This window comes from Psammomys obesus, unplaced genomic scaffold, assembly GCF_907164565.1.
Source record: "Psammomys obesus unplaced genomic scaffold, mPsaObe1.curated_primary_1811, whole genome shotgun sequence".
NCBI classification, from domain to species: domain Eukaryota; kingdom Metazoa; phylum Chordata; class Mammalia; order Rodentia; family Muridae; genus Psammomys; species Psammomys obesus.
In genome coordinates, this window is record NW_026596356.1 from 1,094,099 (window position 1) to 1,099,230 (window position 5,132).

Below are 5,132 nucleotides of genomic sequence, written 5' to 3' on the forward strand. Positions count from 1 at the left end.
CAAACAAATAGAGGCACAAGTAGAGAAAAAATTAGTGGCATACAAAAAAGAAATGAACAAAGAAATAGAGTCCATCGTAGAGAGACAGGAATCCAAATTCAAACACATAAAAGAAATGGTGCAAGGCATGAAAACAGAATTAGAATCAATAAAGAAAACACAAAATGAGAAAACTCTTGAGCTGGAGAACTTGGAGAAAAGATCAGGAACCACAAAAGTAAGCATCACCAACAGAATACAAGAGATGGAAGAGAGAATCTCTGGAGCTGAAGACACACTTGCAGAAATTGATACTTCTCTCAAAGAAAAAGTAAAATCAGAAAAATTCCAATCACAAAATATCCAAGAAATCAAGGATGCTATGAAAAGACAAAATCTAAGAATAATAGGAATTGATGAAAAAGAAGACTCCAGGCTCCAAGGTCCAGAAAATATTCTCAAAAAAATCATAGAAGAAAATTTTCCCAACTTAAAGAAAGAGATGTCCATAAATATACAAGAGGCCTACAGAACACCAAATAGACTAGACCAGAAAAGAAACACATCACGTCACATCATAGTCAAAACACTAAATCTACAGAACAAAGAAAAGATATTAAAAGCAGCAAGGGAAAAAGGCCAAGTAACATATGAAGGTAGACCTATCAGAATCACACCAGACTTCTCACCAGAAACTATGAAAGCCAGAAGGGCCTGGGCAAGCATCATGGAGACTCTAAGAGATCACAAATGTCAACCCAGACTACTATACCCTGCAAAGCTTTCAATCAACATAGATGGAGAAAACAAAATATTCCATGACAAAACTAAATTTACGCAATATCTATACAGCAAACCAACCCTACAGAAGATACTAGAAGGAAAACTCCAATCCAACGAAAACGAATTCACCCAAGAAAACAGGGCATACAGATAATGTCCCAACAAAAATGTAAAGAAAACAAGCAATGAAACAAGGTAAGATCATCGACTCCATTACAAAAGGAACTAACATGCATTGGTCAATATTATCTATCAATATTAATGGACTCAACTCACCAATAAAAAGACACAGGCTAACAGAATGGTTACGGAAACAGGACCCAACATTCTGTTGCATCCAAGAAACACACCTATGCAACAAAGATAAACACTACCTCAGAGTAAAGGGCTGGAAAAATGTTTTTCAAGCAAATGGTTCCAGAAAACAAGCTGGAGTAGCCATCCTAATATCTAATAAAATAGACTTTCAACCCAAGTTAATCAAAAAAGATAAGGAGGGCCACTATATTCTCATCAAAGGAAAAATCCAACAAGAGGACATCACAATTTTGAATATCTATGCCCCAAATACAAGAGCACCTACATTCGTAAATGAAACAATATTAAAGCTTAAATCATACATTGATCCTAATACCTTAATAGTGGGAGACTTCAACACCCCACTCTCATCAAGGGACAGATCAACCAGACAGACACCAAATAGGGAAATGAAAGCACTCACAGAATCCCTAAATCAAATGGACCTAATAGATGTCTACAGATCTTTTCACCCAAACTCAAAAGAGTACACCTTCTTTTCAGCACCGCATGGAACCTTCTCCAAAATAGACCATATAGTTGGTCACAAAGCAAGCCTCAACAGATACAAAAGGATCGAAATAATCCCTTGTATACTATCTGACCACCATGGACTAAAGCTGGACATCAACAACAACAGAAACAACAAAAAGCCGACACGCACATGGAAACTGAACAACTTACTACTCAATGACAGCTGGGTCAAGGAAGAAATAAAGAAAGAAATTAAAGACTTTCTAGAATTCAATGAAAATGAAGGCACAACATACCCAAATTTATGGGACACATTGAAAGCAGTGCTCAGAGGAAAATTTATAGCACTAAGTGCCTACAAGAAGAAATCTGTAACATCACATACAAACAACTTAATGGCCCAACTGAAAATCCTAGAAAAAAAAGAAGCAGATACACCCAAGAGGAGCAGACGGCTGGAAATAATCAAACTAAGGGCAGAAATCAATCAATTAGAAACAAATAAAATTATCCAAAGAATCAATGAAACAAAAAGCTGGTTCTTTGAGAAAATCAACAAGATAGACAAACCCTTAGCCAAACTAACTAAAAAGCAGAGAGAAACCATACAAATCAGCAAAATCAGAAAGGAAAATGGGGACATAACTACAGACACTGAGGAAATCCAAACGATTATTAGGTCATACTACAAAAGCCTATATGGCACAAAATTTGAAAATCTAAATGAAATGGATAACTTTCTTGACAGATTCCATCTACCAAAATTAAGTCAAGATCAGGTAGAAAGACTGAATAGTCCTATATCTCCCAAGGAAATAGAAGCAGTCATTAACAGTCTCCCCTCCAAAAAAAGCCCTGGACCAGATGGCTTCAGCGCAGAATTCTACAAGACCTTCAAAGAAGTACTAACACCAATTCTCCTCAAACTATTCCATAAAATAGAAACAGAAGGAACACTACCAAACTCATTCTATGAAGCCACAGTCACTTTGATACCTAAACCACACAAAGATCCAACAAAAAAAGAGAACTTCAGACCTATCTCTCTTATGAACATTGATGCAAAAATACTCAATAAAATACTTGCAAACCGAATCCAAGAACACATCAAAGATATCATCCACCATGACCAAGTAGGCTTCATCCCAGGAATGCAAGGGTGGTTCAACATACGGAAATCCATCAATGTAATCCACCACATAAACAAAATGAAGGAGAAAAACCACATGATCATCTCCTTAGATGCTGAAAAAGCATTTGACAAAGTCCAGCACCCATTTATGTTTAAAGTCTTGGAGAGATCAGGGATACAAGGCACATACCTAAAGATAGTAAAGGCAATATACAGCAAGCCTATAGCCAACATCAAACTCAATGGAGAGAAACTTAAATCAATCCCACTGAAATCAGGGACAAGACAAGGCTGCCCACTCTCTCCATATCTCTTTAACATTGTACTTGAAGTCCTAGCCAGAGCAATAAGACAACTAAAGGAGATCAAGGGGATACAAATCGGAAAGGAAGAGGTCAAAGTGTCACTATTTGCAGATGATATGATAGTATACATGAGCGAACCCAAAGATTCAACCAGAGAACTTCTTCAGCTGATAAACACCTTCAGCAAAGTGGCAGGATACAAAATCAACTCAAAAAAATCAGAAGCCCTCTTGTATACCAAAGACAAAAAGGCTGAGAAAGAAATTAGGGAAACAACACCCTTCACAATAGCCACTAACAACATAAAGTACCTTGGTGTGACTCTAACCAAGCAAGTGAAAGACCTATTTGAGAAAAACTTCAAGTCTTTGAAGAAAGAAATTGAAGAAGATCTCAGAAGATGGAAAGATCTCCCGTGCTCATGGATTGGTAGGATTAACATTGTGAAAATGGCCATCCTGCCAAAAGCAATCTACAGATTCAATGCAATTCCCATCAAAATATCAACTCAATTCTTTACAGACATTGAAAAAAAGATTCTCAGCTTCATATGGAGAAACAAAAAACCCAGAATCTCCAAAACGATCCTGTACAACAACAGATCATCTGGAGGTATCTCCATTCCCGATCTCAAGCTGTACTACAGGGCAACAGTAATAAAAACTGCATGGTATTGGCATAGAAACAGAAAGGAGGATCAATGGAATCGCATAGAAGACCCAGAAATAAACCCACACACCTATGAATTCTCAATATTTGACAAAGAAGCCAAATCCATTCAATGGAAAAAAGACAGCATCTTCAACAAATGGTGCTGGACCAACTGGATGTCTACATGCAGAAAAATGAAAATAGATCCATATTTATCACCCTGCACAAAACTAAAGTCCAAGTGGATCAAGGACCTCAACATAAAACCAGATACTCTAAATCAGCTGGAAAAAAAAGTGGGAAACAGCCTAGAATTCATTGGCACAGGAGACAACTTCCTGAACAGAACACCAACAGCACAGGCTCTAAGAGCAACAATCAATAAATGGGACCTCATGAAACTGAAAAGCTTCTGTAAAGCAAAAGACACTGTCATCAAAACAAATAGACAGCCTACAGATTGGGAAAGAATCTTCACCAACCCTTTATCTGACAGAGGGCTAATATCAAGTATATATAAAGAACTAAAGAAGCAGAAAAGCAACAAACCAAGTAATCTACTTAAAAAATGGGAACAGAGCTAAACAGAGAATTCTCGAAAGAGGAACGTCGAATGGCAGAGAAACACTTAAAGAAATGCTCAACCTCATTAGCCATTAGGGAAATGCAAATCAAAACGACCCTGAGATTTCACCTTACACCCATCAGAATGGCCAAGATGAAAAACTCAAGTGATAGCACATGCTGGAGAGGTTGTGGAGAAAAGGGAACCCTCCTCCATTGCTGGTGGGAATGTAAACTGGTACAACCACTCTGGAAGTCAATCTGGTGCTTTCTCAGACAACTAGGAGTAGTGCTACCTCAAGACCCAGCTATACCACTCCTAGGTATATACCCAAAATTTGCTCAAGTACACAACAAGGACATTTGTTCAACCATGTTCATAGCAGCTTTATTTGTAATAGCCAGAACTTGGAAACAACCCAGATGTCCATCAACGGAGGAATGGATACAGAAATTGTGGTATTTTTACACAATGGAATACTACTCAGCAATCAAAAAGGAAGAAATCATGAAATTTGCAGGCAAGTGGTGGGATCTAGAAAAGATCATTCTGAGTGAAGTATCCCAGAAGGAGAAAGACAAACTTGGTATATACTCGCTTATATAGACCTACAAGACATGATAAACATAATGAAATCTACACACCTAAAGAAGATAATCAAGAAAGTGGACACAGGCGAAGGTGATTAATCCTCATTTAGAAAGACAAATGGGATGTGCATTGAACTTATGACAGGAGTCTATCACAAAAGGCATCTGAAAGACTCTACCTAGCAGTGTTTCAAAGCAGACACTAAGACTCATAACCAAACCCTCGGCAGAGTGCAGGGAATCATATGAAAGAAGGGAAGTTAGTATGATATGGAAAGGATAGGAGCTCTACAAGGACCAAATATATCTGGGCACAGGGTCTTTTCTGAGACTGACACTCAACCAAGGACCATCTA